The following is a 16738-nucleotide window of genomic DNA, read 5'->3' as shown; positions in this document are numbered from 1 at the left end:
GGCCTGAGTACAGAGGTGGTGCATATGAGCTTGGTTCTGGGGGTACTCACCAGAGAAAGCCAGTACAAGAGCTGTGTGACTAGAGCTAAGTCTGGCTTGCACTGTGTCTATCTGATGAATTTCCTCTGCCTTCAAAGGCAGGATCTCACTGTGATCCCAGGGGTCTTGCTGATGTTGCATGCTTACCCTCCCTCTCCACTTCTGTTTGGCCATGCCCTTATGTTCTGGGAACCCTGGTCCTCACCTTGTTGAAGGGAGCACGAATGGGCTTGCGGTTTGTGCTCTGAATGTATGGTGAGGACAAAGGGTTTGTGTTGTAAAAAGTGGGGAGAATGAGAAATAAAGCTTCTCCTACATATTTAAGCTTGTCATTGCAATTATAGTGCCAAAAGTACATACCGCAGTAAATTTCAGAGCTATTGCCCCAGCCCACTCATTCATTAATTTGTTAGTTTGTTCATTCATCAGTCATTCATATGAACTTCATTCATCTGAGAGGCAACAGCACAAACAGGGCACCAGTTGCTCTCTTGAGCATCCGTGCATCATGGTGGGGGATGAGGAGCCTTTTTCTTGGTGTAGTCATGGATTGAAACCTGAGGGATTAGGAGGAGCCCTTTCTGGCCTTGTGCTGATTTTGTTTCTTCCAGCTCTACAAATGAGGTAGGTAGAAAATTAGCTTCAATTTTCCTGCTAAGGCTCAACCTTAGTGTTGAGCTCTCAGGAATAGGCGACTCTTGCCTTGTGTGTTGGTGTGCCCAAGCAGTTGCCTGCCAGACACATTTTGTGTGTGTGTGTGTGTGTGTGTGTGTGTGTGTGTGTGAGAGAGAGAGAGAGAGAGAGAGAGAGAGAGAGAGAGAGTGTCGAGGAGAGGGCGGTTGTTAGTCAAATATTCTGAAGAAATTGAACAAAGATAAAAAGGTTAAAAAATATTTCCTATGCTTTATCTCCTACATTCTACATTCAATTTGATATACACACACGCCTTAATATGTATGTGTTTGTCTTATGTGGGGATGCAGGGGAATACATTATATCTTCCATAAGTGGTTCACAGACACACCCTTTTCTGTAAATTAATATTCAGAACTGTCTCAATAGCTTAGAGGTATTTCCTTATATGATATATTTTGAGTTTTTGAAATCATTTTTCTATTAACAGAACTCTTAGATTGTTTGAATTTGGTAGCAGTTTAAGGATAATTTAAAAACAAAACAGGATATAATGTTTTTTTTTACAAATATAAAGCAAGAGGATTGACTTAGTTTCTTTTTTATTGCTTTAATAAAATACCACAACCAAGGCAACTTATAAAAGAAAGCATTTAATTTGGCATTTACAATTTCAAAGGGTTTAGAGTCCATGATGGTGGAACAAAGGTACTGAGATAGGAATAGCTGAGAGTTCACATCTTGATCCACAGGTAGGATGCAGACACACCACATGTGCGCATGTGTGCACACACTGGGAATGGTGCAAGTCTTTTGAACCCTCAAAGCCCACACACTTCCTCCAACAAGACTACAATTCTTCCCAAATAGTTTCACCCACTTAGACTTAAGTATTCAAAGATATGCACCTCTAAGGGTGGTGGGGAGCATTCTCATTCAAGACACTACCCAGGTATTAAAGATTTTAAGATTGATATGAGAGCTATTTTGTATTTATTAATAAGAACCAGAAAGATGTAAAATGATTCAGAAAATAAGCCAGTACACAGACTTCCTTCCCTCAGCAGCTCTGAAGTGAACTAGATTAATCTATGTGGAAGGAACCAGTATCTACAGCAGGGCAGTCATCACAAGCACCTCTCCTGCCTCCCTCCCCTCCTGCCTCCCTCCCCTCCTGCCTGCCTCCCCTCCTGCGTCCCTCACAGCAGGCCTTTCTATGATTGTGGGGCGTGTGCATTGCTGTGTCTTCAAATATACAGACTTCTGAAACAGTCACAGATACCAAAGGTGAGATAGCAAAAGATGAGCTAAACAGATGCTGAGAGCCATCTTAAAGGTCTTCCCTGGTTTTCCCTCAGGAGTTTAGAGAACGATGTGATGGGTCATAGCTGTGTCCAACGAACACAAAAGAACAGTTGCCAGTTTATCCTCCTGCCTTAAGAAAACCAGAACTAGGCAAGATGTATGCAGTCGTGTTTCAAGCACTAGACAGCACACACCCTTGGACAGTGGTCCCTGTGGGAGGGAGAGCATGAGAAAAGCACTCTGCTCACTTAGCTTGTGGTAGAGAGAATTTCCATGGCAGCAGCTAACAGTCTCTTAAAGAGAGTTTAACAACCAGTCACAAATTACTCAGCAGGTGAAGACGCAGGAGAGCGTGGTCTGCAATGAGGAAAAGCAGCCATTATTGTGGTCCGGGGCTGCCATTTGTATCAACTCTAAAGATTCTGCCTTAGCTTTCCTCATTGTTGCCCACTTCCTTGTTTTACTAATTTTTGCTCTTTCTTTTCCTTACCCTGGGTTCATTCTGTTCTTTTATATCTAGCTTCTGAAGATGGAAGACAAAATGAAAAAAAAATCAGAATGCAGCATGAAATATTACACTCAAGATCCTATGGGAAGTAAGAGATACTATGGGGAACAGCACTGGACCTTTATGCCAACAGATTTGAAATTTTATGTGAAGTGAGCAAATTCTTGGAAAAGCATAGTGTCAGTGTTTACTTTAGAGCCAGTAAATGAATGTGGCCCTATAGTAAATTATCTTGGTCCTTGTACTCATTAGATTAAATTTTTGCTCATATATTTCCCCCAAACCCTCCAGGTCCAGATGGCTTCACTGGTGAGTTCTGTCCAACATTTCAGCAAGAAGCAATAGCAGTTTTACAGAAACTTTCCAAGAAAACTGAGTCACAGTTTGCTTCCTAACTCAGCCTGTGACATGAACACTAATTATCCTGGCACCCAAAGTAGACAGACATTACATGACAAGAAAAACACATATCAGTATCCACCCTGGGAACAAGTACAGGAATCAGAATGACTTGTTGCCAGGATGCCTTCTAAACCGCCGTGCTCCATATTAACCAGAAAAGCTTCTCTCTGCAGGGTTAGCAGCAAATCAGGGGGCTAGGACTGGTGTCTAGTGAATGCTCAGGCCTAAGTGAGACTTCATAGCAGTTCTCACCCTCCATGATCAGGGACATCACAGAAGAGGGGCAGGAAGAACTAAGAGCTGGAAAATGGGGAGGAATGTGCAATCCTGTCTTAAGGACATGACATGGCCATCGCACCCATGAACTCCCTGCAGCTGTAATTAACTGCACACAATCACTCAGCACTCCAACAGTCCAACTAATTGGACTAAGCGGATTATTAACCTAAAAAAGGAGAGGGCATAAAACAGGGAGAGGGATGTTTTGGGGATGCCTGGAGGGAGTGGAAAGGAGAATTGGGGAAGCATATGACCAAGGTGCATTGCTTACATGTATGAAATTGTCATATATTAAGTAGAAGGTATTTTATTTTAAAAGATTGAACAAATCAAAGCTATAAACATGAAAATACGCATGCATCACGATGATAATTTTTCCTTGGCTTCTATGGGGGATGGGTTCTGATGCATCCCGTGGATATGGATCCCCTCTATAAAATGGCTCAATATTTCGTAGAATTTGTGTACATCTTCCCACATGGTTTAATATCTAACACAATACAGATACTGTATAAATAGTTATTATTTATATTGTCTAGAGAATAGCAACAAGACAAATGTCTGTATATGTTCAATACAGAGGCAGTTTTCCTCCAGGTATTTTCAATTTGTGGCTGATTGAATCCATGCAGGTAGAACCAGAGATGTTGTTAATATATAATGACTTAGGAATTCAAGGCCAGCTTAACATTAAAGTATCAATGACTGTAATTTACTATGTTTGAAGGAAAAAATGTGTATTTTTCTCAGAAATGTAGAAATTCCTTTGAAAAAAAACCTGTAATGTGATTAATTAAAAATCTAGCCGGGTGGTGGTGGCGCACGCCTTTAATCCCAGCACTTGGGAGGCAGAGGCAGGCGGATCTCTGTGAGTTCGAGACCAGCCTGGTCTACAAGAGCTAGTTCCAGGACAGGCTCCAAAACCACAGAGAAACCCTGTCGCGAAAAAACCAAAAAAAAAAAAAAAAAAAAAAAAAAAAAATCTAAAGCTACTGAGAAAATAGCCGGGTGTGGTGGTGGGTACCTTTAATCAGAAGGCAGAGGCCGGTGGATCTCAATGAGTTTGAGGCCAGACCAATCTACGTAGCTAGTTCAGGCCAGCCAAAGGCTACATAGTGAAACCTTCTCTCAAATGAATAAATAAATAAAACGATATAGAAAACAATTTCCTCAGAACTGTGGGGAGCATGTTCACTCCCCTCAGTTCACTTGTATCTAATGGTGACAAGCATAAAGGCTTTTTGTTGTTGTTGTTGTTTTGAAACCAGTTTCTCTGTGTAGCCTTGGCTGTCCCAGAAGTCACTCTGTAGACCAGGCTGGCCTTGAACTCACAGACTTGAGCCTCTGCCTCCTAAGTGCTGGAATTAAAGGTATGTGCCACCACTGTCCAGCTTCCATAATGACTTCTTATCTGAAGACTGGAGTAGGGTAGTGTTGTCTCTCTTCTTATTGTAGTGTTGAAGGACCGTGTCACTGCTGTGCAACAAGAAATGAAACAGAGAAGAAACAAAACCCTCTGCTTGCAGAAGCATTGCTGACTGCCTAGAAAGTCATGACGATGATGATTCACAAAGACTTTGATTGCTGTACTGCTAACTGGATATATTTAGTTTTCAACATTTAAGGCCAGTGTGAAAACATGTTTTTATTACCTAAAGACAACTGTAAACTTAGCATTAAGAAAAGCATTAGCAATAAAATGAAATAACTGGGTTAAATCTAATGTAATGTCTCTCTCTATATATCTCAAAAAGCTAAGAGACAACAACGTTTGAGCAAAGAATAAAGAACATGAAGGACTTGAGAGATGCCACATTCATGGATTAGAAGATGCGAATTATGTCAGAGTGTTAATTTTCCATCATCTACTGTATTTGTGATAAAAATCTCAGTGTGAGGTATACGGTACATGCCTGCAATCCCAGTACTTGGGCAGCTGAGTCAGGAGGATCATGAATTTGAGAACAGCCTGGGCTGCATAATAAGACCCTGTCTCAAAATATTCTCAGCAGAAGTTTTTGCTACAAGTATAAAATATGATTCTAAAAATATATGGACAAGGAAAGGAGCTAGAAGATAGAAGAGCCAAACAGTTTGAAGCAAAACATGATCTGAGGACACAAGTTCTGGTTTCAGGAAGTGTCGTAAAGCTGCAGTGGTTAGGACATGCACTGGCAGTTGTGTGGAGGCACAGATGGGTGTGGCAGCAGAGATGGAGAAGCGACCCATAGATATGGCCAAGTGACCAGCATCAGTACAGAGTTCAGGTTCTTAGTGAGGGGTGGCCTGGCCAGGATGCACTGGGACACTGCTGAGCCAGGTGCATATGAACCTGTGAAGTCCACCCTTTGTACTCTGACTCAGTGTGAGTCACAGAGCTGATGCCAGTCCACACTTTGTACTACGTACAGAACTGACTCATCATATCCTACAGCAAATGCAAAACTTAAGCCCTGAAACTTCTAGAAGGAAATTTTTTAAAAAGATCTTTGTCATCCCGGATTAGGCAAAGACTTCTTATGTCCAGCACTAAAAGCATAACTCAAGAAAGAAAATCCAGTAAGTGAGGCTTCATCATAATTTGGAATAGTTCTTCATGAAAACAGTGTTAAGGATGAAAAAAAATTATGGGTGAAAAGGTAGAGTTTAGAATGAAATAGTCTCAAAAGCTCATGTATTGGGGTGTGGTTGCCAGCTGATGGGAAGCCATTGAATTCCAAAGGCTAATATCTGGATCTATTGGGATTAATAATTTGATTCATAGTACAATTTTATTATTAGGAAATAGAACCCACTGCTGTCTGTTTACCTAGCTGTCACAAGGGCATGCTTATGCTGAGACTTGATGCAAATATGTACAGTTGCTTTATTTGTAATCCCCCTGCCTTTGAGAGAAGCTGGGCTTGGAACATGCCACATGACTCCATCATGTGGCTTGGAGGAGTGACAGGACTGTGGAGCAGAAATGCCACCTTGCTTGGCTGCCTGAGTTCTTTAAGGAGTTGATGGGGGTGTCTGAGTTCCAAATAGATGTTTCAAGTGATGTCAGCTGCATATTTCTGTTTCTGATAAGGTCAGGCTCCTTTGCTTTCAGATTGTCTCTTTGACTGAGGTTCGGGAAGTGCCGTGGCAAGAGCCATGAGCCATGGCTCAATAGATATGAGGCAGATTTGGTCACTGGCTTAAAACGGGTCCTGGAATCGGTGGTACCAGTCTTGAGGGTAGTCCAGGAGTCTTTCTATTGCCAGTGTGACTTTTTGAACACATGGCCCACTCCTCTCAGTCCACTTCAGTACTGGGTGCCAAAGGCCATAAGAATGTAGCCAGGTAAGGGTGCCCTATCCTTAGGAAAAGCCACAGGTGGTGCTCCCCGACTCTGGGAGACTCATTGTGGCAGTACCCACCCAAGAGAGCAGCATATAGGCAGGCACAGGCCAAAAAGAAGTATCCGAGTCTGCCAGGTTCCCGAGCAGCTCCTGTTCTGAGGGAGCTTTTGTTGGTCTGTGTTTAGATCCTTTGTATGGTCACAGTTGCTGGAGGATTCAGGCATTCAGTCTTCACTGTGATTCTGTCCCTTGAAATCAAACTCTACATTGTGAGGGTGCTAATGATGGGACCTAGGGGATGATGCGAGTTAAATGAGGTTTTGAGAATGGGCCTGAAATGGGATTAATGCCCTTGTCAACAAGAGACAGCAGGGATCGTCCGTTTCTCACACACGAAGATGTGGCAAGGTAGAGACAGCAGGGATCGTCTGTTTCTCACACACGAAGATGTGGCAAGGTAGAGACAGCAGGGATCGTCCGTTTCTCACACACGAAGATGTGGCAAGGTAGAGACAGCAGGGATCGTCCGTTTCTCACACACGAAGATGTGGCAAGGTAGAGACAGCAGGGATCGTCTGTTTCTCACACACAAAGGCATGGCACAAAGGTAGTGTTTTGAGCTGAGGCAGGACTACCTCACCAACCCAAAATGAACTGGCATCTTGACCTTGTGCTTCTGTCCTCAGAAGTGTGAGTGTTTAAGTTGCCCCTTCTGCAGTGTTTTGTCCAACTGCCTATGCTAAGACAGAGTGGTGAGGGTACTGCCTATGCTGCCAGAAGGCTTTTGGGGGAACTGAGTCTGGGAGCTAATGTTGGCTTTGTACCTCTCCTGAGAAAGTCAACCATGGGTGCTTTGGGAGGGAAACTGGGGTCAGCATAATTGAGGTATTGTGTGTCATGCCTCTAAAGGATGCTGCTGTCCTCTGTTGGCTGACTTGCTAAGCAATTTGTCTCTTATAGAAGTAGGCCTTTTATGCATATGTTCACTTTATCCCTCTCTGTTGGAAAGACCCTGGTCCTTTTCTTTGCATAATTGTGGAAGGGAGGATGGATGAATGAAAGAATAAATTACTGAGGCTGGAAGGGAATTATCTTCCAGCATGAACAGTGCTGAAAACGGTTTGTGGCTGGGACAAGGAACAACCTGGAATATAGGGAGATGGGGCAGAAGCTTGCACAAGAGGCCTCTGGGACCATGGAGAGCTTGGCCCTTCCTGTGGGGGCAGGCCTAGTACAGTGGAAATGCTGGGGTCATATCTGCTACAACTGTGGGTTGGGATGGAAAACTTGTTCAAGGGAGCTGGCAGCATGGGAAGTACCCTACTAGCATGGCCCTCTTAAGCAAGCGTGACCCTTCTAAGCATGGAGAGGAGTTGAAGGTAATAGACGGGTCTGTCTGATTTGAAGACATTATTGCTAGAGATTTATTTCGGTTGCCATTGTTGACAAGTAGGGCACACGGCTCTGATTGACAGTCCTTTTTTATTTGAGATGGGGTCTTGTTTTGTTGCATAGGTTGATCTTGAACTTGTGAACTCAAGCAGTTTTCCCACCTCCGCTTCTTGAGTAGCCGGACTACAGGTGCCAATATCTTGCTTCACTCTGACCAGTAATCATAAATACACCGTTTGTAAAGGAATCCCGAGTGTGGATGAATACTTTTCTAGAAATTTATCTCTAGCAGAAAATCCTGAAAGCAGATTTGCCAACCATGTCTTCTGTGAAGGAAGTGATCCTGCATGCCAAGGTTGTGTTTCTGTCCTAAGTGATCTGCTGGCACAGTGAAGGGCACAGGCCTTTTCATGCTTACCAGGAAGAGGCTTCAGGGCATGGCTGCAAAGCCCAATGCAGGTCCAGGAATCCGACAGGAAATGTTCTGTTCTCACCATAGCCATCCTTGCTATGTGACTCCAAGCAAGCTTTGTAACCTCTCTGCACCTCCTGTCCTAAGGTAATGGTACCCACGGCATTAGAGTAAGGATTAGTGAAGATATTGCAAAGAAAGTACCTGTGAATCTTCCTGGCTCAGGTTCTGTGAGGAAATAAAGGACATAGACAAGGTGCTTCCTGCACCACCTGTCACCTGTCCTTCTCAGTCACTCATTTGTTCCTCAGAAGTTTGGTGATTGAGTCACTCTTCATACCCAATTTTATAGATAAGAAACTTGAGGCTGAAAGAGGCTATGAGATGTTCCTGCAGCTACAAAACTGATTGGTTGTCAGGATAAGAGCCCTGTCACTGCTGTCCCAAAGCCATGCTTGCCAACAGCAAGACCTGGAAGAAGAGGCAAGCAAGACTTAGAGAGAGGAGGTGCACGATTGAGGCTCGGTGGTGCTACGGAGGGCTGGTGGATGTTCTCAGAGTTGGGTCGGGGTGTGGGAAGTAGGTGCCAAAGAAGATCCTTGTGGCTTCCTATAGTTGGGTGGAGAAGAAGGAGATGGGAGACTCATAGCACTGTTAGCTTTTCTCTGCAGCATAGGTTGTTGTGCCAGAGGAAAATGGGTAGAGTGGGACAAAGTTGACTGAGCCATGAAGACTGTGCTGGATGGTTTTATGCCAACTTGACACAGGCTAGAAGTCATCTGACAGATGGGAACCTCAATTGAGAAAATAAGATCTCATAAGGTTTTTCTTAATTAGTGATTGATGGGGGAGGGCTCGGCTCATTGTGGGTGGTGCCTTTTCTAGACTGTTCGTCCTGGGTGGTCCTGGATTCTATAACAAAGCAGACTGAGCAAGCTATAAGGAGCAAGCTAGTCAGCAGCTCCTCTCCATGGTCTCTTCATCAGCTCCTGCTTCCAGGTTCCTGCCCTGTTTGAGTTCTTGTCCCAACTTCCTTCAGTGATGTGTCAGTGCTGTGGAGTGTGAGCCAGATAAGCCCTTTCCTCCCAACTTGCTTTTTGGTCATGGTGTTTCATCGCAGCAACAGAAAGCCTAAGACAAGAACCAGGGCAGAGTGTCTTATGAGTTTCTGACAGCCTAGCCAAGAACTCTCTGTGCAGCCCTTAGAAAGCTCTCCTGTGCCAGCTGTCCTGGTGACTCAGATGAGCCTGGAAGAGTGCAGTTTGGTTCTGAGGACCCAGGTCTAAAAAGTGTTGATGGGTTCAAGGTAGGAGAAGCTGAGACCAGGCTGAAGTTAGGGCTCAAGGAGCTGACAGGGGCTTTGGGGACCTTAGGAGCTCTGGACTTCACATATGGGAGCCCCCTTTCTACTGTGTGTCTTTAACACCAGTGAGCTAGAAGTTGCCAGAGTGAAGAGGGACTTTATGAGATTCTGTGTGGTAGGCAGCTTCCTGAGAGAAGTGTTCAGTAGTCCCACAGCTTCTCTGGCTGATCTTACAAGGCCATGACTTCCTGCTAGAATCCAGGAAAATACATGGAAGCCTTGCTGTGCTGTTTGTTTTTCAGTTTTGATTTTACCCTTATCTTGGTTGGAGGCGCATACTTCTTATATGAAATGGATCAGTCCATATAGCTTAGAATTCCTTAAGCAGAGGGTCCAAGGACAGGACCTAGATCCCCAGCTGAATCCTCTGCCACTCTTCACAGGCTATAGGCGAACTGCTAGTAGTTTCTGCCCATAAGGGAAGAACACAGCAAAAGCCCCTGGCCTTATCAAGTAGCCTTAGGCTGTGTTCTAAGGCCAACCATGTTGTCTGACCATGAGATCAGGGAAATTCAGTGTCCTATACAGAGCAGTGAGATACCTCCATCCCAGCTGACCTTCTGTGCTAGGCATGGACTTGAGAGAGGGACCAAGTAGGAGCTGCACCTAGTGGATCCCAAACTAGAAAACCATAGACCCAAATGTGGGGTACCTGTTACTCAGCCCACAGGGATGTAGGAGAGCCCACACCTGAGCCTAAGAGCTGTGGGTGTTTAGAGCCTGGCATTTGTAGCAGGGCCGGGGAGCTCTTTTGTCCCTCTGTGCTTATTCTGGTGGTGAGCCTCCTGTGGTATGGCCTGCAGGATGTAATTCCTTTTTAGGTCACCAACACTCCTCTTTGGAGGAAACCTACCTAACAAGGCCTGGTTGTTGCTATTTTTAACTCTGCTCTTGGCAGTGTACAGGGTTGGTGAGCACAGGCTCACAGTGCAAGCTTCCTGAGAGCTGAGTACGGCCCTGTGTTTGGGCTTCTGCACAACGTCACAGAGAAGGGAATTATTGTTGGAAGGCTGTGCACCAACCTGCTCCAGTGTATTTAATTCCCTGTGCTTTTTCTAGCCAAAATGTCTAGTTCACTCTTTTCAAAATATTTGGGGGGCTTCTTTCTCCTGCCCATGCTACCTCAAGACAGATGAGAAATGGGACATCTCTCTCATGCTTACAACTTTGGGGCTGGCTAACCTATCCCTTCACAAACAGAGTTGGCTCAATTGTGCTGCCCTAGTGAGGTGCAGGGCCTGTTCTCCTGAGTGTTGTAACCAGCTGACTTCACACTCTATCCTGCAGACATCCTGCTGTGAGGCAGCCTATGAGGTCCACTGGCTTCACCAGGAAAACTGATCTTACTGCTCTCAAGCCAGCTATATTGTTTGCCCCGGTTCTTCAAGGGCACAGAGTTCCTTCCAGTGGCCAGTTAAGGGCAGCCCAGGATCCAATTGATTGTCTTGTAGCTTGTGAGGACTTTGCATGAGGTCTCCACCCACCCTCGTCCTGAGTGGGGCAGCTCTGTGCCCATCATGTTGACATCTCTCTAGCCCTTGATGCAGTTTTTGGCATGAATGCTGAGGTGAAAGCAATACCACTTGTCTTCCTGTGCTCTGAGTACTTGGTGTAGTTGTGTATTTTTTGTTGGGACCGTCAGCGTGCAAATAATGAGACAGAGACTTATTAATTATGAAAGTTTGGCCGTTAGCTTAGGCTTGTCCCCAACTAGCTCTTCTAACTAATTTAACCTGCTTCTATTAATTTACATTCTGTCATGTGGCTCAGCTCTGTACCAAATATCTAACTTCTTCAGAATCTCATTGACATCTAGCTGATGACTCCACCTTTCTTCCTCTCCACATTCTTTCTCTGCCCAGAGTCCCGCCTTTACCTCCTGCCCAGCTATTGATTATTCATCCCTTTATTACATCAATCATAGAAATACATCTTCACACAGTGTACACATATCCCACAACATTTCCTCCTTTTTTGTCTAAATAGAAAGGAAAAGGTTTAACTCTAACACAGTAAAATTATATATAATAAGAACAATTATCAGGTATTGTATAAATAAGAAGGAAAGGTTTTAACTCTAATATAGTAAAACTTTGTACAATAAGAACAATTATAAGGTAAGAATTAAATTCACAATGTCCAGTCCATATGTATTTGGCAAATACGGAGAAAGTACTGTATTATCTATCCTGTCTTAGTGAGTTCAAAGTTTTATACCTAAACCATTTTCTATCATTACTTGTATTACCATCCTAAAAATATCTTTTTAAACCTTAAAACATCTTCTCAGATAAACAACTTAAGCTTTTAAGTCTCTCAACCTTTATAAACTTTACTCCTCTCTTATGAGTTTCTTTTTTGAATTTCGTAACAAGGAAAAGTGTAACTATAACTATTTAGTCTTCAGCTCTATCAAAGACCTAAGGAGGATAAATATTACCTGAGTAGATAGGAAGTACAGAACAAGCAACTTCCAAAACTGTAGACATGACCGAAACACCTGACTGCCTAGATATTCACCCAAGATTCTTCTGCAGTGTTGGGGCATCCATCTTTGATCTACAGGCCTAGAATATTTGACAGACTTTTCTGTGAAGCTGAAATTTTTTTTTTTAAATATTTATTTATTATGTGTACAGCATTCCTTCCATGTGTGCCTGCAAGCCAAAAGGGGCGCCAGGTCTCATTATAGGTGACTGTGAGCCACCATGTGGTTGCTGGGAATTGAACTCAGGACCTCTGGAAGAGCAGTTAGTGCTCTTAACCACTGAGCCATCTCTCCAGCCCTGAAGCTGAAATTTTGAAGGACTTCTCTACCTTGTCTTAGCAAAGTTTGGTAGTCACTTCTTTTTGTGTCCTGCTTGTCCGAAAGACAGCATACTGCAGCATTTGAGGCAAGGGCAGTTTCTTGACCAGTGGTTAATTTGTTACAATAAAAGCAAACTCTATATAGAGGTGCTTTGATGCCTTTCATCCTTTTTTTTTTTTTGAAGAAAATTGGTACTGCCATGAGCAGATGTGTCTCACTATCATGAAAAACCTTATGTTATTAAAATACTTTAAATGCCATATTTTGTAGATCTTTGAAGTATTTGAAGACTATCTGCTTATCTAAACTATATCTCTTGTTTGATCTTGAAAACATACCTAACCTGATCACAAATTTGATTGTTAGATGACTACTGCTAACTTAATGTTTCTAACTTATCCTAAATAATAGTTTCAAGGACTTAAATAACTCTTAAGGACTAGAAATTTACATTACATTGTTAAATGAGCTGCATTGGCACAATACCTTAAACAAGAGTAAAAACATATATAGAGTATAACAAAAATAAAAATAGCCTTAAACTTATATCAGTGTACAAAATCCATACCAATATAAAATATTTAAGACTAATAGTTGCTTTATTAGTTTAAAAGTAGATTCAATAATCTACCCTTTTATCCTAACATTTCTACATTCCTTTTTCTTTTCAGAACAAGATCCCTGAATCTAATCTTCTTTGCTTAGTTTCCTCCCATACTATGACCAATAACAACTTGTAGCCAAACCCCATAAACAATGATAAACATCCATAATTCATTAAACAGCCCCAAACCCCACCTCTTGGGAATGTGGATGTTATGTTCTCTAGACTGCTTCCTGTTGTCTGGGGGTGATAGTATCTTTATGGGACCCTGAGAAAATTGGGATAATGGTCAAGTCCTGCGAAAGCTAGCTGTGTTATTTTTTGTTTAGTCTCCGTGTGATGGTAAAGTATAGATCTTATCTGAAGTCTTGACTGGAGTAGTCTGTGAGGCTAGACCATCTCAGCTAGCAACTTTGAAGTTGTTCTAGATGCAGAATTTTCAGGAAACTGCAACAGAGGCATTCTGAGAGACTGGATCACCTGGGCTACTTGTCTTTATTGGTATCTGGTTCTTTTTTCTGAAAATACACAAACTTTTGATGGTAACATATATATCTGTATTAACACGAGTATGGGATATGTGGTATGCAAAAGTCAGCTAAAGATGATTTTTTTTGTAGTATGTTTGAATAGGTAAAAGGCATCTGACAACTTTATAAATCCGTTTGGATTACAGATCCAAACTGTAATATCTTAAGTCATGAAGACTCTGTAACCAACAAGATGTATCACATCTCATCCAGTCTTAGAGTGCTCCCATATTGAGGGATCAGCATATATGTCACCTCTCCTGTAGTCTTTCTTGCCTTTTTCCTCATGTCTGTAGCCAAGATCCCCAGGAGGTCACCCCTGATCAAATCTGATCTTTATTAATTTTGACAGAATCCATAGCTTTTTGTTTCCTGTGAAAACAAAAGCACAACCTCTTCCCCAAGGCAACACATTTCCTGACTTCCATTCTGAATCCAAGAATATCTTGGAATCTCTAACGTATATAGATTGGTTTGATTTATCAGCCCCTTTTATAATCCACAGCTGCCATTCTCTTTCATTAGCATTTAAACAATTCAGAATTAACAAAGCAGCCATAAATAGTTCAAACTCCCTGTGTTACAATATTTTTCATCCTTACGTGGCTTAATTTTTATACTACTTTACTTCCTCTTTAAAGATTATTATTTTTAAACTATCTTTTATGACTGTCTATACCTATTTTCTTTTTTCTTCAGTACCTAAGCACCTTTTTAAGTATATCATACCTTTTTAGAGGTGTGTGTGCACGCGCATGTGTGTGTCCAGATCTGGCTTTTTGTGTATCTAAAGCCATATCCTTGCAGCATTTTCTGACCATGGGAGATAAATCTTAAACTGCTAGGCTACTGCTGTGGAGTGGTGCTGGCAACTGCCTCTACCCCCCTCATGAGACTAGCCTCATGCCAGTGGGTACTGGCCCTGGAGCTGCATTTACTCTCCCCAGCGCTGGGAATTTGTTATGTCTGTCTGAAGCAGGAGTTTGTACTCAGTGTCAACTGCTCAAGTGCTCAGCTGCACAGCAGGGCCTCTTAAAAGAGCCATACTTCTGTACACTGAGCCTACTGGAGAGATGGCTTTCTCAGGCCCTATGTGAATATTTGAGCCCCAGGTTGGGTGCCAAATATGGTTGTACTTTTTCATCAGGCCCATCAGCTACAATTGTCTAAGGAGGGCAATTACACTACAAACCCTCAACAGATGCCTGGGCCTATGAAACAGGTGGAAAAGCAAGAATCACAGTTCTGTGTAGTTCCTGGACAGAGTTTGCTCTTCCTCTGCTGACCTTACCCATTGCTAAATAGACAGATACAGCTGGCTGACTTGCTTACTGGAGCCTACAGAAGTGCTTAGGAGCTTTTAAGATAGACATTCATTATTGCTATTATTAAGAATCAAATTATCTGAACCCATAATGAAGTAAGTGACAGTAAAACTGAAGTTAGTGATTGCTTCGGGCTCATCTCTTCTTAATGACTTTCTTGTGCTGTCTTTGCCTGTGGCCCTAGTTGACCTGACTGTGCTGTGAGTCTGGAATTGCTGCATTGCAATGAATTAATGGTGTTTCCATCCCCAGGGTGTTGGTGTGTATTAGTGGGCTAGGGGAATTGGCCACAGGGAAAGGGGTAGATGCTGTGTGCAACCCTTTTCCAGCCTGCCATTGCCTACATAGTGAGCTGGGAAAACATTCTCATTTTTTTTAATTAATTAATTTATTTATTAAAGATTTCTGCCTCCTCCCCACCACCGCCTCCCATTTCCCTCCCCTCCCCCAATCAAGTCCCCCTCCCTCATCAGCCCTAAGAGTAATCAGGGTTCCCTGCCCTGTAGGAAGTCCAAGGACCACCCACCTCCATCCAGGTCTAGTAAGGTGAGCATCCAAACTGCCTAGGCTCCCACAAAGCCAGTACATGCAGTAGGATCAAAAACCCATTGCCATTGTTCTTGAGTTCTCAGTAGTCCTCATTGTCTGCTGTGTTCAGCGAGTCCGGTTTTATCCCATGCTCTTTCAGACCCAGGCCAGCTGGCCTTGGTGATTTCCTGATAGAACATCCCCATTGTCTCAGTGTGTGAGTGCACCCCTCGCGGTCCTGAGTTCCTTGGTCATGCTCTCTCTCCTTCTGCTCCTGATTTGGACCTTGAGATTTCAGTCCGGTGCTCCAATGTGGGTCTCTGTCTCTGTCTCCTTTCATCGCCTGATGAAGGTTAATATTCAGGAGGATGGCTATATGTTTTTCTTTGGGTTTACTTTCTTATTTAGCTTCTCTAGGATCACGAATTATAGGCTCAATGTCCTTTATTTATGGCTAGAAACCAAATATGAGTGAGTACATCCCATGTTCCTCTTTTTGGGTCTGGCTTACCTCACTCAGGATAGTGTTTTCTATTTTTGTCCATTCGTATGCAAAATTCAAGAAGTCATTGTTTTTTGCTGCTGAGTAGTATTCTAATAGAAAGCATTCTCATTTGACCGCTGAGAAGATGTATGTTTGTTCCCTAGGGCAGTGATTCCTGGGATGTTTTAGAAAGAAGATTGTGAGCCTGCTTCGTCTCATGACATTGTAGCTAAATTGCTTAGCTGTCTCAGAACCCCTGGCGCTGGCCTTCTCCCTGTCTTCCCACAGGAGTGGCAGTATCCTATTCTTGTGCCCTTGGGACTTTCTGCTTTCTCAGCATAGTGTTTACATGTGCTTTACAAATTACTACATGGCTTCATTCCCTCGTAAAAGAAATAGCCCCTTTTTTAATGTTACCCCAAAAATGTCCAACAGCATGTCACTAAAAGTTAGCATCTTCTGATGAGTTGCTTTGAATTCCTTGTTGTGTACAGTGATGGGGAGAGTTTTGAATATGCTTTCATTGGTGCGTGCAGTCTGGTCCTTGTGCTAGCCTTTTGGGCAGCTGGGGATGCCGGATGCAGGTTCCATGCTGAGTGTACAACAGGACAGTCATAAGGAACCTGCCTTCTCATCAGCAAGCTAGAAGAGGACAGAGATCCTGAAGGAGATCAGAATTTTCCACCATCCAGACATGCTCACTGTGACACTTGGCAGTGTTTTTAATTCCATTCCAGTGCTCCAGCAGGGACTGTGTGGTCACTGGCCAAGGAGATGCAAGCTTGGGTCTCTCTGGCTT

The 16738-nt window shown here is 43.1% G+C and overlaps 1 protein-coding gene across 2 annotated transcripts in view; it reads left to right on the top strand.

Annotated features, from left to right (window-relative positions):
• Window positions 1–16738, top strand: part of Inpp5a (inositol polyphosphate-5-phosphatase A) — a 189060-nt gene that overhangs the window by 56931 nt on the left and 115391 nt on the right. The gene's annotated exons all lie outside the window — the stretch shown is intronic.

This window comes from Chionomys nivalis, chromosome 8 (assembly GCF_950005125.1).
Source record: "Chionomys nivalis chromosome 8, mChiNiv1.1, whole genome shotgun sequence".
Classification (NCBI taxonomy): Eukaryota; Metazoa; Chordata; class Mammalia; order Rodentia; family Cricetidae; genus Chionomys; species Chionomys nivalis.
The sequence above is the reverse complement of the archived record's forward strand: the minus strand, read 5'-3'. Positions and strand labels throughout refer to the sequence as shown.